We start from the raw sequence: 24,755 nt of genomic DNA on the forward strand, positions 1-24,755 counted from the left end.
TGAGGGGAAGAGGCAGTACTTCCAGATTTCCTTAGGCAGGCTTTAGAGATGCAGGGAAAGGAAAGAGGATTCACCATGCTTTGGAGGGAGAGAAAGCCACCAGCCATGTGAAATCACCAGCCACGTGAGATCTTGGGTGGAGTGGCCATTGGCCAATTCCCAGACTGGGCCTGGAATAGCAGATGGGAGATTAGAAATGCAACTAAATGCAACTGGTTGAAGGCAGACTTAGGGTTCTGAGCAAGGAGAATGTAATTGGGCAACTAAGGTAAGGGCAGATTTAGGCTGCTGAGCTAGGACTAAAGGTAACTGAGCAACTAAGCTGAGGGAAGATTTAGAGGTGTTAAGCTAGAAGTGAGGAGAAGGGCACACTAGCTGAGGGAGGCTGAGAAGAGCTCAGTCATTGAACTAAAAGCATGTTAAAAGTAAGTGTGTGTGTGTGTGTGTGTGTGTGTGTGTGTGTGTGTGTGTGTGTGTGTGTTTCATCTGCAGATCCAAGGGAACCTAGGCGGGAGCTAGTAGCACAGTCCACCTGGAACTAAAGCAGGTTTGTAGAAACTATACACTATACTCTCTGGGCAGTTTCCCAAGTTTAAAAGACAATGTTTTAGGTACTTGGTGTCCCTGTAGTATTCCTAGAACATCACTAACTAAAATTGCTGTTATCAACCTATAAATTGCAACCCCCTTTGTGGGTCAAATGACCCTTTCACAGGGGTTACTTAAGGCCATCTGAAAACACAGATATTTACGTTATGATTCATAGCAGTGGCTAAATTACAGTTATAAAATAACAATGAAGATAATTTTATGATTGGTTGTCACCACAACATGAGGAACTGTATTAAAGGGTCTCAGCATTAGGAAGGTAGAGTACCATTTCTCCAAAGGAAAAGAGGTGGGGTGGGGTTCAAGGTAGGGATAGGAAAACAAAATGGCTTTGGATAAAGCCCTAGACAACCTCCTCTGAGAAGACAATCAACTTCATGAAAAGGAAGTAGTGAAGCCAAACAGGGATTAGAAGTGTGAGGTTAGTAACTTAACCCTGGATGGGCACGTGCTATGGCAAAGATTTCATCAGAGACAGAGTCTTCTCTACAGGGGAAGACTTCAGTGAAAGAGCTGCTGGGAACACTGTGTACATCCACTAGGCTGTGCACACTGAACAACTCTGGAGGAACCTGATTACTTGTGGCCCCCAAAGTTCACATGACTGAGCAGCAGACTCAAGACGTTGAAAGCCCAGATTTCTGTCTTAGATTCATCACTCAAGACTAGTTCAAAAGAGAAAATGAGCTAAATGGTAATGGATATTTATTTCAACAATAGCAATAGCACCCACCATACACACTAATGCAAGAACAGGTAAATTGGCATCAGATCTACTGTATAATGGTTTGTACTTTAGGCAGATTAAATAATTTAAAACTGCAGTCTAGGAGGTTTTCCCAAACCTTCTGCACAGTTATTTATGACTCCTCCACACCCCCAGATTGTTCCTTACACCAAAACATCCACCTACACAGCCTGACCAGCCCAGGAAGGAGCCATCCACTAGGCCAAGACTGAGATACATTGAAAGCAATATTGCTTAAACCCAAGGATCAGATATCTGTGGGAAAACATCAGGTATCCATATTTAAATCAAATAAAAACAAACATTTCCTCCAGGCAATTCTCCTATACAGTAAAGAATTAGTGAGCTATTCAAGATAGTGGTCCAACCTCATATAAACCTCAGGTGTATCTTGATTTTTTTTTTTTTTTTTTGGCTTCAGAGGACAACATTAGGAGTCTAGAGTACTGTTTTTCATGATGTAAGATTTTGTCTATGCGCTTTCCCTGACTGTATGCCTAGGGTATATTAAAGATGGTCACAAATTCTTTGCTAGTTCTTTATTGAGAAGCACAGTCTAACAGTCCTTTGAATTCATGATGACTTTAAAGGCTCGCTTGAGTGACATAATAGCATTTGTAGAGCCAGAGTATTTGGAGACTTTGTAAGGTAAGTCACAAGAGACTTTAGATTTTTCCCACATTCCTTGGCTCACTTGCTTTTGGGAAGACAGTTACCATGAAAAGTCTAAATATCTAGAGATTATCATGATGCAAAGACGCCCAAGCTAGCCTCTGGGGCAGAAAAGAGCTGAACCAGCTACTGCAGATGAATGCAGAGATGCCATCTTGAAAATTTCAGCTTTGACAGATGCTTCAACTTTCCATTGGAATCAAAACTAGCACCAAAGGACTGTATCTTGTTTCTTCTCTCCTTGGCTAGTGACGTCTCTTCAAAGTTCAAGGTGAGCTATGGACAGGGAAAGTCTGGTCCATCTAAATGCTACTCCCTCTTTTCCCTGTGAAGACTCTTTCAGACACCCATGCTATCTGAATGGCAAGGCTGGCTCTCCAGACTCCCTTGTTTCCCATTAGAGGAAGTTCTAGTCTGCTTAAGCCATTTTCCAAGTGGAGTCATTAGGAACTAGGAACTTGCTTAGAAGATTAGATTGCTCTATAAAACAGTCTGTGGAATGCTGGATGCCTATTTTACTTGTTAATTCTTAGATTTTTCCCTTTATCTTTACCCCAGGCACTATTTATGCACCTGCATTCTCATTGGTCCTCATAAATGTTCCTAGAAGCAGGCCAAACTCCCTTTATAAGAAGTATAATTTTTCTTAAGTATCAACATTAATGGATGACTTTCCATTAAATATTCTAATATCATAGTTTTCTTGGTAGCAGGATCTCTTGGCATAAGACTAGAATCACTTTGCATCAATTCTCATGTAGACCACATGACCAACACATATAACAACATATGTGAAAGACCAGTTAAAGCTCTTTTGATGTGGTCTCTGTGGTGAGCTTCTGTAATACCTCAGATTTTTTTTGAGATTTATTATGAGGGAAGGAGCAAAAGGGGGCAACAGAGACAAAGAAGGAAAAGAGAGAGGAGAGGACCTCTTGGAATTTTATATATCACTTGGACATGTCATTGGCACTGTACACCCATCTATGGTCAAACAACCTTCTCATGAGCTCCAAAGCTCTTTAGTAGAGAAGTAGCAAAAATGTCACCAAGACCACGTATAAACATTTCTATTTTAAAATTTTAACTAACTTAAAAGCAAATCCGAGCAACTAATATTAATATTTCCCACTTTGTTTCATGGATTCCTTAAAGGGGGAGTTTATATCTTGCTACCAAAACCTAGCAACCCAAATGTGAAAAGCATAGTTCTTTAAGTTTTTAAATTAATTTTAAGAACGGCTGATATGGTCTAGGCTGTCAAGTTCCCTGAAAACAACTCGGAGGACTTGAGCTTAGGGAACAGAGGACTGTGCTGTTACTGAGACAGCGCAGGCACTGTGGTGGGAGGGAGAGAGCACCGGGGATATCAGTAACAGTTGCTAGGGGTTAGAGCCAAGAAACTCCCATGACAATTGCTGAATTTCATTACACCGCCCCTAGAAATAAGCTAGAGCTTTCTGAGACTTCTCCAGTAAAAATCCTTAGAGACCACAAGGAGAGCTGTTTGGCCCCTGAATAGTATGCTTGACTCTATAGCCCAGGTTCATTTGAAATGTCTAGGTGGTTAACATGATATTAATGCATAAGCTTAAAAAATACAAAAAAATTAAAGCTGGTTCAGAATGTGACTTTCTTATAAGCAACTCTTCTGATTGCTTTGACTCTGCTAGCCTCGCTAGGTTGCCACAGGCAGTATTCCAATTTTGTGCCATTGTTGATCATACTTTGTGGCCGTAGAAAACTATTGTGTTGGTTATTGGGCTCACAATGCTTCTACTCTCGGCTGGACATTATATACAAAGGGATGACCCAGTGGTTTTATTAGTTCTATATGACCCTAACTACGGACCTACTCATCAATTCCAGGGTGAATTAGTCCTATAAAAGTCTTTCCCCATTTTTTTTCAACACAAAGTAAAAGAAGAAGGTCACTCCTTCACCAAGGGCAAGATCTTGGCCATGAGGCTTGAGAACTATCAGTGACTCATTTTCCCAGTTGCTGAGGAAATACGATTACTACAGAAGCGAGGAAGAGAGCAGAGATTACTCGTGACAAAACCCAAACAAACTGCTAGGTTTATTTAAGTCCCAGTTCCAGTGATCCTTAAGACTCCTTTATCCCTTGAATTACACAAAGCATTCTAGTCCTCTGGTCCCTTTCTGATACGTTTTCATTTGTGTCTAAGAGAGTGGGAATTGGGTTTATAGCATACTATTATCGAATGTGCATGATGAATTCTGAAAGGTTTAGTTTTTATCAAGATCTACTGGCAAGTGTCATGAAATACCCTGTTGAAGAACAGTGCAAAGAGAGTACCATGGTGTCAGCCTGGATCAGTGTTTGGTTGTGTGCACATTTCTTTACTCGTTAGGCTTCCCTGAGTGAGAAACATCCACTTTGTCATTTAAGTGGCAAGCAGAGAGAAAATGAATTCTGGTCAACCTTCGGTGCTTTCTATTCATATATCCACATGGAAGATCCCTAGGGCTGAGATAAGGATAGGGCAAGCAAAACCAAGCTGTATGAAGGAGGGACCTGCTCTCAGAGTTTTGCAAATTCCCTCAGCTCCTTTCTTACCACATCCTAGCCCCATTTTAGATGTTCCAGATGCTATCAGGATGCAGGGTGTGAACTTGCAATGTAGTAGACTGTCAAATTTATTATGGAACTGAAAACCAAAACATAGAATTTTCATCTGACTTCATCACCAATTCTATATGATCGCAGAAAAACTCTGTAACCTCTCTGGGCCTCAGTTTCCTATTGGTAAATTAAGAACAATTACGTCTACTATGGTTATTTCTAAGCGCCGTGATAAGAATAACATTAAACCATGAACTGAGTGGTTAACAGGCTTGTCGGATGGAGACTGTACAATTCATTCACTGGAACATTAAACCTAATCTCTTACATAAATGCTGGGTTTGCCTGTGACTCATTTCTTATTTAATTAATTAAACAAATAGGTATAAAGTGCCTACCATGATCAAGGAGGAGAGAGATACCAATGGAGAATGAAAAGAAAAATCCAACACATAATATGTGCTATAGGAAATAGAAGTTAGGCACGATGGGAAGGAAACCACCACCAGGACTGGGTATCTTGACTGATACCCAGTGATTCCTGTAGCCCAGTGGTTATGCTCACCCTTTCCATATCTCTTCAGGCAGGTCTACATTTACAATTTGGTCCATCTTTTCCCGCAGGCCATCAGGAGAGCCAAAGTTGTTAGGAGAATAACCCTCGATTAGATTTGTCTTATAGAAAAACGAATTCACCTCAAAAAGGAGTCACCTACATCCTTGACTTACCTGAAGCCTCTTAGTATCAGACTGGTGAGACAAAGTTAGCCAATGAGCTAGTCTGAAAGAGAACTCCCGGTGAATATTCTTTATTACTCTTTTTGGTATTTCTTGACCTTCAATGACACATCTTATATTTTAAGGTCTGGGATAATTGGAAATAAAATGAAAGTTCCAATGTTCAGGGTTCAGAGCCCCTCAGAGAAGTAGCAGGAACGGGATTATTCTGCATGTCCAATACTCAGCAGCAATAGGCAAGGTATAACGTCCCTGTGAATCTCTGGTTCTCTGCTGTCCTATCTGGGGAAAGACATGCCAGCGATTTAACAAGCACAAGGGTGTAAATCACACAGTGAAACCTCTCACCATGGAAGGATAAAGATTTCCTAAAAGAATGTGGAGAAACCCAGTGTTAGGCATTTTAGGAGTTAGTGTTGGTGTCTAAATGTTAAACATTTACATTTTACAGCAAAGTGACATTTTTAAAGGCATTCTATTGCCCATTTGCAGCCATTACTCGCTGTTGGCCATGGACTTGGGGCTGGAGCTGAGCGATGAATCAAAGACACCCTTTGTACCGTGTCACTAAGCAACTGCCTCCTCTTCTGTCTCTCACAGAGCCTGGGCTGGGCACACAGCCTGTGTCATCCACATGGTGGGTTTACAGGTCTTGATTTATGCCAGCCAAAGTTTCCTGAGGAAAAGGCAGCTGAGTTTGGGCTCTGGCCATGTCTCATCAATGTGCTGGGAGGAAAACATGGAGCAAGTGGGGAATCTGCACAAGTAGGCAAGGTCAGGCCTGGTGTTTTGTTCCAGATTGCCCTAGCATCCGTAGAATATTGCTTCAGTTCAAAGAAGGCAAGTATACAGCATGCATGTTGATGAGCTCCTTTGCAATCCAAAATGGGCATTCCTAGTCTATCATAAAGTACATTATTCCATTGAGCCAAATGTAGCTTGCAATTGTATGTGATATACGTTTCAGGAATCCACCACCAACTGGCCAGTTGGCATATGAAATGAAGCTATTTGTCACTCTGTCTATGTGCCAACGTCTGATTCCCACCTTTTTCTTAGAGTAAGAGTATAGGCTTCAGCATTTCTTCATACATAGCTGTCTCTGTGAGGGAAATAACAGTGGTGGGGTCAGCTAACCTGCACACTTCTTTGTGTGCACAAAAATCCTGCTGGCACTGGACAAGGATTTGATGTTGTTCATATCACAGAAACAGTAGTCATGATGCTTGTCACTTAATGAACACCTACTGTGCATCAGGAATGCAGATGAATTAATTGCTTAGTGTACTCTCACTGTGAACTGAAAGCTCAAAGAAATAAAGTCGTCCATAAACCCAGCCAATCAGAGATAAGCTGGACATGAACCCAAGAATATCTAACTCCAAACACTCCGTTCTTAGATAAAAAGTAGACCTTGACATCGGGCACATTGGCTTGCCATCTTGACATTCAAATTTTCTTCATTGCACCGAGAGGAGAGAGGAGATAGTTTATTCCTTTCAGAAGATGTCTCCGCATTGTTCCTAACTCGTTCTACCTTCCCTGGTGGCTCCTATAATCTTCCCTGTCCTCAGTTTTTCTTTTAACTAAATTACAGGGCAAAGTCCAACAGAAAGACAGAACTAAGTGTATATATGAGAAAGGACTGAATGACAGGCATCAGTTGTCTCATTTCATAGACGGTAGTACTTTGCTAACAAGGAGGGCTTTCAGCATCCTCACAGTGGAAAAAGTAAGAGCTTCTCGTGTTTGGCTCCTAGAAGGAACTATGACAGCCTCATCCCTGTCTCTTCCTGCTGAAGCTTTGACAACTCTGAACTATCTGCATCCTTTCAAGGTCGTCTTTATTATCCAATCCTTGTATCTGATGGTTTTCTACCAAGAACTGTCCATTGTCACCTGTCCTTCCTTTATTGACTCTGCTGCTTCACCCTCTAACACATCTCTCTGCCATTTCCTGCTCTCATGTCTTAGCTCTACATACCTCTTCCTTGGGGAAGATGAGTCTGGTTGCCATATCACAGTCCTAGAATGTAGTACTTCCTCCTAAGCACAAACTCTAACGGTCTTGGTCCTCCTCCTTCACTAGGCTAAAAGTTTGGTTCTTGGTTCTTACAAGGGTGTGTGTGTGTGTGTGTGTGTGTGTGTGTGTGTGTGTGTGTGATTTATGTCTCTCTCTAATGCTCAGCACTGTCTCCATGTCTCCCCTCAGAAATCAACTGATGTGTACATAGATGATTGAACAGAATGGATGGATGAACTCACTGTCATGAAAGCTAACTAGATGGGCACTTGTAGGAAGGTGTTCTCCTCCATCCTTCTGTGTCTATTTCACTGTGATTGGCAGATGACCCCTGAACTGGATGAAATATGCAAGCAGCCAGCATAATCCACAGGGAGTTCAGTCTCAGCATCTAAAATTGGTAGGAAAATAGTCTGAGAGAGATTGCCTTATTCAGGTGCTGTCCATCAAACAACTTTGGATTGAAAGAAAAGCAAACACAAGCGATTATATCTTAGTTTTATCACTTGGCATGGCCCAAATCCATATCAGAGGTTAAAAGAAAAGTTCAGAATTTGGCCTCAGCATAAAAATGTGCATTGATTTCTCCAAAGTAGGTATGTGTTCATCCATATGAGAGTATTGACATCAAATAAGAATCATTCCTAGAATCTAAGGAAGGATCATCAAATACAGTCATTTTATTATAAATTTAATGAGACTTTCTAGCTCAAGCTAGGGGAATGAAGAAGGGAATGGGTGGATTCCTTGGGTGGGAAGCCCAGGGTGAATGGTCCCAGAATCCTAAATTACATCAGCCACATCCCTTCCCTCATGATGCCCAGCTCTGCACTTCCCTGACGTTTCTCCTTATATTCTACGGTCTGGCACCTCATGGTCCCATCCCCATGGATTCTCCTGCTTGCCCTTTCCTGAGACCTGCATGACAGTAACCTCATATAGCATCCTCCATCTTCCTCTGACAGATTGCACTCTTGTAGGGAGTTAGGGTCCACTCTGGAGCTGTGCCCTTTCTCCTTTCTCTGGGCACTCCTCTGCTGAATGGAGTAGCATTATCCAGGACTGTCCTGATTCAACATGCTTAGTGTGAATCTAGGGCCAGAAAACCCTTGGTAGGCTTAAAAACTAGAGTCTTAGTTTACACTGGTGAAGATTGGAGCAGAGCCAAGCCTCTGGTAGTCCTATCCCAGGCCAGAGACTTGAAACTGCTCTTTTATGGGCACAACAAATCAATGACCTCCCTGCCTTCTCATAAGACTTCTAGCAACTTTACTCCAGGAAGTTAGCAGGCTCACCTCAGCTGACGATGCCTATGGGGTTATTTTTCTACTGTCTTTTAGTGGAAACCTGGGATCTGTAATTCAGGAGCCTGAAGACTTCATTTCCCAGACCTCCTTGCCAGCTGGCTTCTTGATACATTTCTGCTGACAGGAGAATTACGGTGAGTGAAAAGCAGCAACCAAAGAAGAAATCATATTTCTGCCCATCTCTGTTTCTGCTCAGCCTTCTCTAGTAGGTAATAGCATAGTCTCAGTATTTGGCTTCTTTGGGTTTTCCAAGGTGTGGCATCTGTGACGGTTAATCATCTCTGTCAACTTGACTGAATTTAGAATCACCTAGGAGACACAGCTCTGAATTGTATGTGAGTTACCAGAGAGGTTTTTTGAGGAAGGAAGGTAGCAGCCTCTCATTGGCTGGGGCACTGGAAGGAATACAAAGCAGAAAATGAGAGAGACAGCTGAGTACAAGCATAGCAGACAGCAGCGCCAGCAGCCACAGACAGGCCCCTGCCATTCTCCAAACTGAACACAGCAGCCAAGGTGGCTGCAGGGGAGGGTCGCTCTCCTATCAAGGGTCACCTCGACAGCTATCTTGAAATTTATCACAAGAAGGTTGTTTCTTTGAGTATTATTTTGAAATCTCTTTTTTATAAGAAAAAATTTGCTAGGCATGGTGGAGTTTGTTTCTAAGCCCAGCGCTTGGGAAGTAGAAGCAGGAGGATCTGGAACTCAAGAGCAGTCTCAAGTTCAAGGTTAGCCTAGATTATATACTACATGAGACCCTGCCTTAAAACAACAATAAAGGGTAACCTTTCCCTTTCCAATGAAATGCATTTAAAATCTCATTATTTTAACAAGGTAAGAGCACAGCCTCTTTTTTTGAAGCTAGGGGAAGGGACAGATGTCAATGTTCCTTTGGTCCCTAGTAACTTACCTTTGCCCTCTCCACCTTCACCAAAGTCGCAGAGACACATTTGGAGGACAGATCCCTAAAGAGAGCTCTGAAAAATCACCGGAAGGAGACTTTTCTACATAAAGAGTCCGTTTCCTCGTCTTTATTTTGTAGAGGATTCTCAACAAATGCCCCTGTTACTAAAGTCACATTTTGGTTTAAGGGGCTTCTTAGGTACCAGTATAGACCTACACAGATCCAGAGCTTTCCCATGCTATATGGAAGAGGACCGCTCCCTTATCCTTTCCTGAATCCTTCCCATCGGCAAGTCCCTTCTACCCTACAGAGGCTTCACCATGCCCTAACCCTTCTCTCATCCCCTAGCTGCCTCTGCTATCCAAGACGCCTTCCACTCTGAACTTGTGACTGGGAACCTTCCCTGAGGAACATGTGCATGTTTATCCCTCAAGGTCTGGAAGGTGTGTGTCCATCACCCATGAGTAGGAAATATTGCCTAGGTGATTCTGAGAACACAGAATATACAGTTGCCCCATATGTCCCTTCTGCAAGCAGAGAACAGTTTGGACCACAACCTTTTGATCTAGTGGTATAAAATTTTACTCCTCCAAAGCCTGGGCTTCTCAAAGGAGAGGAAAGAGAGAGGTGGGAGAGCCATGTAGTATTTATAAGGGGTGTGACATCCTCATCTCTCCCCTTGCACAAAGCCAAAGTTAAAGTTTTATTCCTTCCCTGAAGCTTCATCATTTCTAGATTTAGTTTCTCGCTCCACACACAATAACACCATATGTTGGAATCATAGTTATAAAAACATGAGTCTTACTCTACAAATTCAGGTGTGCAAGACATTCACACTGTTTTATTCTCCTTAAGTTAAAATAAATCTGACGTCACCTCCTCTTCTATTCTGCCAAATACTGGCTTTAGGAAACTCAGTTGATCATTACATCAGTTTCTGACCTGGATAGTCTTGGCATCTTAATCATGGATGGAAGTTTTGCCATGGGAACATCCTTGGTCCCCAAGTCCAATCAGTGTATAATTTGAGAACTTTCTAGAAAGCCCCTTAAGGCCCCGGGCCCAGTCCCAGCATCTCTCTCCTCTTGCAGTATTAACTCCTAGCCAAACAACAGAAATAGCAGCCATCCAACCTTTCTGGTTCACAGTAGGCAGGCCCCTTCACCCACCTGCACCATCTTACCTCTGCCTCCTCAGCTGGGAGCTGGAGCGTCACCTGCCTCACTACGCAGGTAAGGAAGTGGAGGCCTGGGGAAGTCTTGCTCTAGCGCGTGTTCCGAGGATACTTAGGCACAAAGCCCACATTCCCAGTATTCTCTGTGTATCCTCTCATCTCCACTGTCTGATTCACAGCCACATCAGCCTTTCTCCATGTCCTCCAGAAGGTGGGCCGACTCTCTTCCTGTGGATGACTGAGGACTGGGTCTCAGGGCCCCCAGGAAACCTCGTTTTTCTCTTCTGTCACCAGCCTGTTCTTTCTACCGAGTCACCTCATCTCAGCCTGTGCTGTCTGACGGCAATAGCAAGGCCTTCCTCAGGACGTTTCTCCATCACACTGAGGTCCCACATTTCCTCCTTCAAGAAAAATTTTCCAGATTTCTCCAGTGAGGCAAAGTCACTGCTGAACGAGATGCTTTTGGAAATGGAAAAATAGCAGAGTCTTGGTAGTCACGTGATGTCACTGCTCTAGCCTTGGCATATTGAAGGAGAACAAAATGAAGCTTGGGAGGAATCTGGATGTGCTCATATCAACCATCCAGGGAGCCCATATAGGAGGCCTGCACATCCCCACATACGTATCCATTCAGTCATGGAGGCCACGCAAGGCACATCTGATCTCTTCCTTAGGGGACATTAATCAAAACTAGAAGTGCACCAAGGAACAAGAATGGCCTAGAATGAAATGATGAGCTAGATACCCACGTCAATTCTCTTCTACCATTAAATGGTCAAGTAGCCAACCCCCAAACTACTGAGTTAGCTCAGTCTCTTTGGGGTGACTGCTGGGAGCAAAAACAACAACAAGAGCCTGTGACAAATTTGTACACATTCTAAGCTTGGAATCGGTACACAATTCAATTAATAGCATCTCCACTAATGACAGAGGCAAAATCAGCACAAACTCTAGATGAAGCTGCTACACGACTGACACACATATAATTTATGTGACAGGCACAGGCTTTTTAAAAAGAGAAAACTGCTATTACATGTTACCAAAATCACTTTCAATTTGGAATATGACAGCCCAGTCCACACATTTGAGATGCCAGCCACCCAGGACCCAAACTCTGCCAATTTTCTCTCTCTCTCTCTCTCTCTCTCTCTCTCTCTTTTCTCTCTCTCTCTCTCAAATCCTTTTCCTCTATCCCTCATGTCTCCCAGCCACTATCTCCTATCCACCACCAAACTATATTCAAGAACACACTACATTCCTCTACAGAGCCCCTGCACATGTATGTTAAGGACTACTTAACATGACTGTACCTTGTTAATCTGCACAACACTTTGAGACAAGTACCACTATTATTTATAATAATAATAATAATAATAATAATAATAATAATAGTAGTAGTAGTAGTAGTAGTAGTAGTAGTAGTAGTAGTAGTAGTAGTAGTAGCAATAACAACAAAAACTATAATACCAAGTGAAGCCCAGACAGGATGTGCAAACTGTCTTGATACAACTAAGCAAGGGAGGCCATTGCACTCCTGGTTCTCCGTCCCTTCTTTGCCATGATGTCACCTATACATGGTTGATACAAGAAGATTGGACAAAGGATGTGCACGAGAGACTGACACATTCTTTGCTGAGTGCCTGTTGATTCCCTTTCTGCTCCCGAACAACTATATCTTCCTCTTATTCCAAAGACACTGTCCTTTGTTTTCTGTATTAGGGATATGCTCCCTTGAGGTTTTAAGGTGTGCTGTGTTAGCGGTTTCATGGTTATATGCTCTGAAAACCATGGCTATTTTTTCAAGAATTTTGAAATAGCTTCTAGAGTTGACCATCTTTTTCTTGTCCATGCTCATTTCCTGTGGACACTAAAAACACAACTGCACACAATTCTGTGTGTTTAGCTGTAGTGGGTTCAGAGTCCATAAATATGATTGTTCATATAGGCAGGGTTCTATGCACTTAGAGTTCTATGTGTGAAGAGGACTCCAGTTAGCTCGCTCCATGAAGGAATTCCTCGACAGGGAAAGCTTTTAGCAAAGAGCACGGCCTGAACTGAGTCATTATTAAAACCCACCTCTCACCATTTCCAGGGATCCAAGAGCACCAGGTGCCCAGAGTGGAAGCACCTGGGTGTGGAGTGGAACTGTTTTCTATATTTACCAGCTGCAAAGATATAGACTCTCCCAAGTCCCAGCTCCCTCATTTCTAGAAGTGGGATAACAATAATGTCCCCATGATAGAACTGGTGCCACAATGATATAGAGTGACTCATTTAAACACTCAATACAGTGGCCAGGATAGGTGTTCAGTAAAAACCAACTCTGGTTATTATTCTAGCTATAGCTGTCCTAGTAGTGCTTGTAGTGGGTCACCTCAGCAGAGATTGGCACAAAACAAGGCTTAGTACACACTCCAGTGCCTATGTCTTGAACTTGATTGACTGCATATTTTATTCATGGTTTCACCCCCAACTTACTCCTCAGGAGAATTTAAGACATTATAATATGACACTCTTAAATTAGAAGTAGGAATTTGGAACTTGTGTTGAAGGGGGAGTGAGAAAGCATTGGCAATGACAGTGGCTGACACTTATCTTTGCTGGTAACCAGTGGGAAAAGGAAGCAGGGTTCACTGCTGGGTTTTAGTCACTCACAATTTTGTTTGACTCCAGATCAACAGAACTAGTTCCTTAGGACTTGCTAAATACCAACTGCTACCAACAGAAAGTGACTTTTAAACCAGTCTTTGCAGTGAACATGTATTTTCAGAGTTCAGTAATCTATAGATTCCCTGAGAGACACAACCGTGTTCTCATTCCTATCTCCTCAGAATACACTTTGTCCTAAACGTTTAAAAAAATATCTTGAGCAAGATAAAAAGCTTTAAGGCATCTTTCTGCCAGTCTAACAAGTCATACAGAGATGTTTTATCATGTTTTGTTAGTCAAAACAATTAAGGGCTTAAACAAATGAAGGGGCTAGATGAATAAACTCTACCTCTTAATGGGAGAAGACTTATGTGTTCAGGTGAAGCACTCTGCATAGTGAACTATCTTCAAAACAAGGCTTCAATCAAGCAATCAAAACAGGATGATATTGGTGTTAGAATATGCAAGGTAATCAATAGAGTGAAAGAAAGAGTCTAGAAATAGACCCACATATTTACATTTAACTAATCTCTGAGAAAGCCACAAGCATAGTCTTTTAACATCTGACACTGAACTAATTACTCATAAAAATATGTAACAAATACCTACAGCATAAAGCTTAGTGTGCTTGATACACAGATCAATTTGAGATGTATCATAAAGTTAAAGGTAAAATTTTAAGGGTTTTAGAAATAAACATAGATGAGTACTTTTTAAAGATTTTTTAATTACGTGTATGAATATATGCAGGTGAATACAGTGCCCGCGGAGGCCCAAGGATTAGAATCTCCTGGAACTGGAGTTAAGGATACAATCGAGCCACCTGCTATGGCTGCTAGAAACTGAATTTGTGTTCTCTGAAAGAGCTGTGCATGATCTCAACTGCAGTGCCATCTCACAAGCCCTGAAAGGGAATTCTTGTGACTTTATCACAGACATCTTAGATGACACACAACAACAATACCTTCAAAACTGAGATATCATACCTTCTCCTTTTGCTGATCAAAAATGCCAACAAAAATGTACAAGAAAGACATAGACTAGGAGATAATATACTTCCTGTCTCTGTGACAACAAAACTTGCGTACACACAGGGCATACATATATAAAGGACACACGTATGGTGTCGTACATTGAGGCATTGGCAATCTACTAACGCTGCCCCAATCCACCCAAAGAAAATGACTTTCACTCAGCAGCTATCAAGTGCCATCAACTCCCTGTGATCTTTTTTTTCCATCTTTATTAAGTTGAGTATTTCTTATTTACATTTGATTGTTATTTCCTTCCTGGTTTCCAGGCCAACATCCCTAATCTTTCCCCCTCCCTTCTATATGTGTGTTCCCTCCATCCTTCCCCCATTACAGCCTCCTCCCAACAATCACGTTCACTGGGGGTTCAGTCTTGGCAGGACCAAGGGCTTCCCCTTCCACTGGTGCTCTTACTAGGCTATTCATTGCTACCTATGAGGTTGGAGCCCAGGGTCAGTCCATGGGTAGTGGCTTAGTCCTGGAAGCTCTGGTTGGTTGGCATTGTTGTTCATATGAACTCCCTGTGATCTTCTGGAGGTCTTGTGCCAGTGACCACTGCTGCTCTGAGTTCAAGGATCTAACAACCATGCCATGCCCAGGGGCCAGCTTTTCACAGCATCTCCCTCATCCTTCTTGGTGTTAGTCACAGATGCTCTATGTACATGACTGAGCACTCGCAACTGCTTAGATTTAATTCAGTCTGTAAGCTTGGTCCCATGATCTTGTGTAAAAGAATATCATAGGGATGGAGGAGGCTCTTCACCTTGTTGTAAACAGGAAGCAGAGGGAAAGGAGTGGGCTCAGAACCAATATAACCTTCAAAGTCATTTCTTTTGCCCAGTGACGGACTTCTTCCAACTAGGCTCCTTCTACTAAATTTCCCAGAAACTTGTAAACCAGGCCCACAGGCCTGGAACTGAGCACTCAACCCATGAGTCTGTGGGGGATGACTATGGCTTCAAACCCATAATACAACACCAAATATGAATAAATCTAAACATTATGCCATGTGAGAAAGTGGTCACACAAAAACAGTACCAAGGATATTGTAGACTAATGAACACTAGCAAGTAGAATAGTGTTCACAGCTAGGGTGGAGCTGAAGTGGGGAGATCAAATGGAGACAAATATGAAAAACTTTCTGGGTTAACAGAGATGCCCCTCTAGCTTGATTTAGCTTAAAACTCATGGAACTATACATTTTCTATTTAGCTCTACCTTCAAAAATCTGTCCCGAAGTAGGCAAGACAATAGCAAGAGGAGCAGGCAAGGCATTAGAAAGCATATGATGAGATAGTGGATTTCAACTCAAATGCAGCAGCCATTGTATTACATGTAAATGTGCCAGATGCTCCAATTAAAAGACAAAGATATGTCAGACTGGGTGCTTAAAATTCCAACCGTTTGCTGTTGATAGGAGACACATACTAAAACATAAGCTACGGAAATATTGAAAGGAAAACAATTAGAAGGTAACATATGCAAATGTGAACAAAAGAGAAACTATTATGTCTATATTATTATCAGATAAGGTGTGTTTCAAATTTAAAAATGATTACTAAGGAAAACACATCAAGCTTTCGGTTCCCTGGGGAGAAAACCAGCAATTCTATAATCATAGGCACCTGGCCTCAATAGCTAGCTCTACAAGAAAAATAGATAACCCACAATTACAGCAAAAGATTTTTAACTCTCTTCTTTTAATAACTGATAAAAATGTGGCCCATGAAGCCAGTAAAAATATGAGCCCAAGAAGTCAGTAAGAACATTAGCAATATTTAAGTGTAGATGTAATAAAGTGGATAAATCAACACTGAAACCCCAAACCAAAGAGTACAAAAAATTTTCAGTGTTTAAGGGGTACTTAAAAACCTGATCATGTGGGGGGTCATAAAATAAATCTTAAGAAATTTAAAAATTTGTCATTGTAAATACATATTCTAGCTATAAAGGAAATAGATTATAAACAAATTATTTTAAAATACAAAATATAATTGGAAATTAATAATTTATTAAAAAATGCTGTCAAAATCTAAACCAATGAAATGATGAAGCATTTAACTGCAGGATTATAAAGAGGTAACATATTAAAAGCTTATAAACGAGGGCTAAACAATATTTAAAGGTAAAACACAGTCAATACACACAGTCAAAAATACACACAGTCAAAAATAACAAGGAATTCTTAGAACCAATGATGAAAGCAATCGACTTGTACTCAACAAATTAAAAGCTAAGAGAATAAAAGAGAAGAAATAAAAGTAAAGATAGAAATTAATGAAGTAACAGCAAGTACAAAATAGAGAGGAAAAACTTAGTCAAAAGTTATTTCTTTGAAGAGTTCAAGATCTAAAAAGTCTTGGCAAAGCTGATGAAGCAAGGGGAGGAAACAATGTCAGGAGCAGAGAGGATGGTACACTGATGTGTTACACAAACCTTAAAGACAGGCTACAAGGAGACTGAGTGGTTTCATGACAGCATGTTAGAAAAGATGATGAAATGGAAAAATTCCTAGGAGAAATACATCTTAAAATTGGAATAAGAAACTGTTGAAAATATTCTCATAAAATGATCAATCAAATACATATAAAAATCTCTCAAAACATTTCTTTTTTGTCTTTTATTTTATAGGATATTTTCCTTATTTACATTTCGAATACTATCCCCTTTTCAAGTTTTCCCCCCATCCCACCCCTCCTCCCCATGCTTCTATGGGGGTATTCCACCACCCACTCCCTCCTGTCTCCCTGCCCTGGCATTCCTCTACACTGGGGCATCAAGCCTTCACAGGACCAAGGGCCTCTCCTCTCATGGATACCCGACAAAGACATCCTCTGCTACATATGTGACTGGAGCCATGGGTCTCTCCATGTATACTCTTTGGTTGGTGGTATAGTCCCTGAGAGCCAAGGTGGGCATCTGGTTGGTTGGCATTGTTGTTCTTCCTATGGGGTTGCAAACCCCTTCAGTTCCTTCAGTCCTTTCTCTAACTTTCCCATTGAAGATCCTGTACTCAGTCCAATGGTTGACTGCAAGCATCCCCCTCTGCATTTGTCACACTCTGGCAGAGCCTCTCATGAGACAGCTATATCAGATTCCTGTCAACATGCATTTCTTGGCATTCTCAATATTGTCTATGTTTGGTGACTGCATATGGGAAAGATCTACAGGTGAGGCAGTCTCTGGATGGCCTTTCCTTAAGTATCTGCTCCACATTTTGTCTCTGTATTGCCTCCTGTGAGTATTTTGTTTCCCCTCTAAGAAGTACTGAAGCATCCACACTTTGGTCTTCCTTCTTCTTGAGCTTCATGCGGTCTGTGAATTGCATCTTGGGTATTCTGAGCTTTTGGGCTAATATCCACTTATCAATGAGTACATGCCATCTGTGTTCCTTTTTGATTGAGTTACCTCACTCAGGATGATATTTTCTAGTTCCATCAATTTGTCTAAGAATTTCACAAAGTCATTGTTTTCAATAGCAGAGTAGTACTCCATTGTGTAAATGTAACACATTTTCTGTATTCATTCCTCTGTTGAAAGACATCTGGGTTCTTTCCAGCTTCTGGCTATTATAAATAGGCTTCTATGAATATAGTGGAGCATGTGTCCTTGTTATATGTTAGAGCATCTTTTGGGTACATATTCAGAAGTGTTATAGCTGGGTCCTCAAATAGTAGTATGTCTAATTTTCTGAGTATCCACCAGACTGATTCCAGAGTGGTTGTAGCAGCTTGCAATCCCACCAACAATGGAGGAATTTTCCTCTTTCAACACATCCTTGCCAGTATCTGCTGTTACCTGAGTTTTTGAATCAAAACAGACACTAGACATTCTGACTGGTGTGAAATGGGATCTCATGGTTGTTTTGATTTGCATTTCCCTGATGACTAAGGATGTTAAACATTTCTTTAGGGGTTTCTCAGCCATCCAATATTCCTCAGTTGAGAATTCTTTGTTTAGTTCTGTAACCCATTTTTAATAGGGTTATTTGATTCTCCAGAGTCTATCTTCTTAAGTTCTTTGTATATTGGATGTTAGCCCTCTATCAGATGTAGGATTGGTAATGATCTTTTCCCAATCTGTTGGTTGCCATTTTGTCCTAATGACAGTGTCCCTTGCCTTACAGAAGCCTTGCAATTTTATGAGGTCCCATTTGTCTATTGTTGATCTTAGAGCCTAAACCATTGGTGTTCTGTTCAGGAAAATTTCCCCTGTTTCCATGTGTTTGAGGCTCTCTGCAACTTTCTCTTCTATCAGTTTCAGTATATTTGATTTTATGTGAAGGTCCTTGATCCACTTGGATTGGACTTTGTACAAGGTGATAAGAATGGATTTATTTGCATTCTTCTACATGCTGACCTTCCTTTGAACCAGCACCATTTGTTGAAAATGCTGCCTATTCCCCACTGGATGGTTTAGCTCCTCTGTCAGAGATCAAGTGATCATAGGTGTGTGAGTTCATTTCTTGGTCTTCAATTCTATTCCATCGATCTACCTGCCTGTCTCTGTACCAATACCACACAGTTTTAAGCACTATTGCTCTGTAATACAGCTTGAGGTCAGGAATGATAATTTTCCCTGAAGTTCTTTTATTATTGGGAATAGTTTTTGCTATCCTAGGTTTTTTGTTATTCCAAATGAATTTGCAGATTTATCTTTCTAACTATATGAAGAATTGAGTTGGAATTTTGATGGGGCTTGGATTGAATCTGTAAATTGTTTTCAGCAAATGGCCATTTTTACAATTTTAATCTTGCTAATTTATGAGCATGGGAGATCTTTCTATCTTTCTATCTTCTGAGATCTTCTTCAATGTCTTCCTCCAGAGACTTGAAGCTCTTGTCATACAGATCTTTTACTTGCATGGTTAGAATCACACCAAGTATTTTATATTATTTGTGACTATTGTGAAGGGTGTCATTTCTTTAATTTCTTTCTCAGCCTGTTTATTATTTGAGTATAGGAAAGCTACTGATTTCTTTGAGTTAATTTTATATCCAGTCACCTTGCTGAAGTTGTTTATCAGGTTTTCTGGTTGAATTTTGGGGGTCACTTAATTTTGGGGGTACTATTATACCACCTGCAAATAGTGATATTTTTTACTTCTTTTCCAATCTATACCCCTTTGACCTCCTTCTGTTGTCTAATTGTTTGAGCTAGGACTTTGAGTACTATATTGAATAGGTAAGGAGAGAGTGGGCAGCATTTTCTTGTCCCTAATTTTAGAAGGATAGCTTCAAATTTTTCTCCATTAAGTTTGATGTTGGCTACTGTTTTGGTGTATGTTACTTTTACTGTGTTTAGGTATGGGTGTTGAATTCCTGATCTTTGCAAGACTTAATATGAAGGGATGTTCAATTTTGTCGAATTCTTTCTCAGCATCTAATGAAATAATCATGTGGTTTTTTCCTTTGAGTTTGTTTATGTGGTGGATTACATTGATGGATTTTGATATATTGAACCATCCCTGCATCCCTGGGATAAAGTCTACTTGATTATGATGGATGATTGTTTTGACGTGTTCTTGGATTCAGTTTGCAAGAATTTGTATCAATATTCATAAGGTAAATTGGTCTGAAGTTATCTTTATTTGTTGGGTCTTTATATGGTTTTGGCCTCAGTGTAACCGTGGTTTCATAAAACAAATTGGGCAGTGTGCCTTCTGTTTCTATTTTGTGAAATATTTGGGACAGTATTGATATTAGGTCTTCTTTGAAGGTATGATAGAATTCTCCACTAAACCCATCTGGTCCTGATCGTTCTTTGGTTGAGAGACTTTTAATGACTGCTTCTATTTCTTCAGGGATTATGGAATTGATTCAATGGTTTATCTGATCCTGACTTGACTTTCGTACCTATTATGTGTCTAGAAAATTGTTTATTTCCTCCAGATCTTCAAGTTTAGTTTAGTATAGGCTTTTGTAGTAGAATCTGGTGATTTTTTGATTTCCTCAGTTTCCATTGTTATATCTCCTTTTTCATTTCTGATTTTGTTAATTTAGATACTGTCTTTGTGCCCACTGGTTAGCCTGGCTAAGGGTTTTTCTATCTTGTTGATTTTCTCAAAGAACCAGCTCCTGGTTTTGTTGATTCTTTGTATAGTTCTTTTTGTTTCTACTTGGTTGATTTCAACCCTGACTTTGATTATTTCCTGTCTTCTACTCTTCTTGGGTATATTTGGCGTTTTTTTGTTGTTGTTCTAGAGTTTTCAAGTGTGCTGTTAGTGTACTTTCTCTCCAGTTACTTTTTTGGAAGCACTCAGAGCTATGAGTTTTCCTTTTAGAACTGCTTTCATTGTATCCTCTAAGTTTGGGTTTTGTGCCTTCATTTTCATTAAATTCTGAAAAGTCTTTAATTTCTTTCTTTATTTCTTCCTTGACCAAGTTGTCGTTGAGTAGAGTATTGTTCAATTTCCATGTGTATGTAGGTTTTTCTGTTGTTTTTGTTATTATTGAAGACCAGCCTTAGTCCATGGTAACCTGATAGGATGCGTGGGATTATTTCTATCTTCCTGTATCTGTTTTGTGACCAATTATATGGTCAGTTTTGAAGAAGGTACTATGAGGTACTGAGAAGAAGGTATATTCTTTTGTTTACGGATAAAATGTTATATATATATATATATGCATAATCCATTTGATTCATAACCTGTTAGTTTTACTGTGTCTCGGTTTCTGTTTCCATGATCTGTCTATTCATGAGAGAGGGATGTTGAAGTCTCCCACTATTATTGTGTCAAGTGCAATGTGTGCTTTGAGCTTTAGTAAGGTTTCTTTTATGAACGTAGGTGCCCTTGCATTTGGAGCATAGAAGCTGAGAATTGAGAGTTCATCTTGGTAGATTTTGTCCTTCCTTACCTTTTTTTGGTAACTGTTGGTTAAAAGTCAATTTTATTCGATATTAGAATGACTACTTCAGTTTGTTCCTTGGGACCATTTCTGTGGAAATTTTTTTTCAGTCTTTTACTCTGATGTTGTGTCTGTCTTTGTCACTGAGGTGTGTTTCCTGTTTGCAGCAAAATACTGGGGTCATGTTTCTTTGTCCAGTCAGTTAATCTGTGTTTTTTTTTTTTAATGGGAAATTGAGTTCATTGACCTTAAGAGATATTAAGGAAAAGTTGTAGTGGTAGATAATAAAAATAGTAACCCCATCTGATGCTAGCACACACAGCATTAGCAGTCTCATTAGGACAGTCAGACTCAGCATATTCCCTGGCCCAGAGTTCAAAACATCTCCACCCAACTCTCTAAGTTCCCTCAGTGGGTCGTATCCAAGCCAACCCCATACTTACAATTGCCAGTAACCTGGCAAAATCAAAATTCTAGAAGCTTATAATTTATCAATCAGATTTATATCAGTAAATTCTCATTCCACAATATGTGCACACAATAAACTCAGAGCCAATTAATATTGATATAAACTGCCCACCTAGATAAGACAAATTATTTTATAATAATCCATCCCTTATAAAATATTCATAGCTACCTGTGACTAATTAAAGCCACATGGGGGTGAGTCATCTTTCTCCTCCATCTTCTCTTCTCCTCTTCTTTCTCTCCCTTGCCTTTCAAAAACTCTGCCTTGCCTTTCATTTTCACTGCCCAATTGTAGGGCTTGCCTTATATTGTGCCTACCCTCATCTACATATAGATATCAATCCATAAAATGTGATTGTTGCTTCCTGTTATTTTTGTTGTTAGAGGTGGAATTATGCTTGTGTGGCTATCTTCTTTTGGGTTTGTTGAAAGAAGGTTACTTTCTTGCTTTTTCTAGGGTGTAGTTTACCTCCTTGTTTTAGTTTTCCATCTATTATCCTTTGTAGGGCTGGATTTTTGGAAAGATATTGTGTAAATTTGTTTTTGTCATGGAATATCTTGATTTTCAATCTATGGTAATTGTGAGTTTTGCTGTATATAGTAGCCATGCCTGGCATTTGTTTCTCTTATGGTCTGTATGACATCTGCGGAGGATCTTCTCGCTTTTAGGATCGCTGGTGAGAAGTCTGGTATAATTCTGATAGGTCTGCATTTTTCCCTCATTGCTTTTAATATTCTTTCTTTCTTTTGTGCATTTGGTGTTTTGATTATTATGTGACATTGGATTTTCTTTTCTGATCCAGTCTATTTGGAGTTCTGTACGCTTCTTGTATGTTCATGGCCATCACTTTCTTTAGGTTAGGAAAGTTTTCTTCTATAATATTGCTGAAGATATTTACTTACCCTTTAAGTTAGTAAGGGGAATCTTTGCTCTCTTCTATACCTATTATCCTTAGATTTGGAATTCTCATTGTGTTCTGGATTTCCTGGATATTTGGGTTAGGAGCGTTTTGCATTTTGCATTTTCCTTGACTGTTGTGTCAATGTTTTCTATGGTATCTTTTGCCCTTGAGATTCTCTCTTCTTTCTCTTGTATTCTGTTGGTGATGCTTGTGTCTATGACTCCCAATATCTTGCCTAGGTTTTCTATCCAGGGATGTCTCCCTTTGTGATTTCTTTATTCTTTCTATTTCCATTTTTAGATCCTGAATGGTTTTGTTCAATTCCTTCACCTGTTTAGTTGTGTTTTCCTACAATCCTTTAAGGGAGTTTCGTGTTTCCTCTTTAAGTGCTTCTACCTGTTTACCTGTGTTCTCCTGTATTTCTTTAAGGGAGTTGTTTATTCCTTTCTAAAGTCCTCTATCTTCATCATGAGATGTGATTTTTAAATCTGAATCTTGCTTTTGCAGTGCAATGGGGTATCCAGGATTGCTGTAGTGGGAGAAATGGGTTCTGATAATGCCAAGTAATCTTGGTTTCTGTTGCTTATGTTCTTGTACTTGCCTCTTACCATCTGGTTATCTCTAGTGCTACCTGCCCTTGCTGTCTCTGACTGGAGCCTCTCCCTCCTGTGGTCCTGGTTATGTGATAACTCCTCAGAGTCCAGCTGTCTTTGTGATCCTGTGATTCTGGGATCCTATGATACTGAGATCCTGGGTGTGTCAGAGTTCTTGGGAGTCAAGCTGCCTCTGGGATCCTCAAATCCTGGTGTGACCAACTCCTGAAATACTATTGTGTCAGAACTCCTTGGAGTCAAGCTTTCTCTGGATGTTGCAGGAATGGGTAGAGAGCCAGAGCTCTGATTTTGCTCTGGTCACAGGTGCAAGTTGGAAGAAACCTGTGCCTCTGACTGGGCGGGGGTTTGCATTTCCCTGGTTCCTAGGGGGGTCCCTGTTATGCTGGGTGTTGAGAAAAATGTTGTAGTCTCAACTGTGATCTTGAGTGTGTCAAAGTTCGAATGCTTCTGGGTATGTCGGAACTCCTAGTGGACAAGCTTCTTCTGTGATCCTGTGATCCTGGGTGTTTCAGAGAACCTGGGAGTTGGACTCCCTCTGGGTGTTGTAGAAGTGGGTGCAGAGCCAGTGCCCCAGCTCTGCTCTGGGTGCAGGTTCAAACTCCAAAGAACCCATGCCACTGGCTGGGCTGGGCTTCCTATATCCCTGGATCCTGGGGGACCCAGTACTTCAGGTGTTGGGGCAGATGTTGTTGCCTTCTCACCTGTGATCCTGGGCATGTTAGAGTATCTGGAAGTCTAGCTTCCTCTGGGTGTTGTGGGACTGGGTGTGGAACAATCACCCAAGTTCTTCTTAGTGCCCAGGTTCAGACTGGAAGGAGGAATACATTTCTGGATTCAAGTTACTTCCATAGTGGAGTCTGACTAGAAATTTAAGAGAAGCAAATAATCTTAAGCAAATTCTTCCAAAGAACAAAGATGAAGCAGAAGTAAATTTTATGGTGACGAAATATCAATATAAAACATTATAAGAAACTGACAACAAACAAACACCTTAGCCAGTGTGGTGGCCCAGGCATGGAGTCTAAATCCTTATGGGTAAGGTCAGAAACTCAAGGCCATTCTCAGCTACATAGTGAGTTTGAGGCTAGCCTGGGTTATGTGACATCTTGTCTCAAACTCAAATAACTGGGAATAAAATAAATCCATAAGCAATCTCATTGAGAATATAGAAGTAAAAATCTAAATAAATCTTAACCAGATGGAGTCAACAGCATATAGAAAGAAAACCAACCAGTTCAAATAGAATTGACTCCAGAAAAGTACATTTAATCTGTTTCTTAGTTACTTTTCTATTATTGTGAAGAGACACCATGATCAAGGAAACTGATAAAAAGAAATGTCTAATTGGGGCTGGCTTACAGTTTCATAGGGTGTGTTGATGGTCATGATGATGGGGATCCTGGAAACAGGAAGGCAGACATAGTACTGGAAAAGTAGCTGAGAGATTGTATGTTGAGACAACAGCCATGAGATATGGCATGTCT

Source organism: Rattus rattus, chromosome 8, assembly GCF_011064425.1.
Source record: "Rattus rattus isolate New Zealand chromosome 8, Rrattus_CSIRO_v1, whole genome shotgun sequence".
NCBI classification, from domain to species: Eukaryota; Metazoa; Chordata; class Mammalia; order Rodentia; family Muridae; genus Rattus; species Rattus rattus.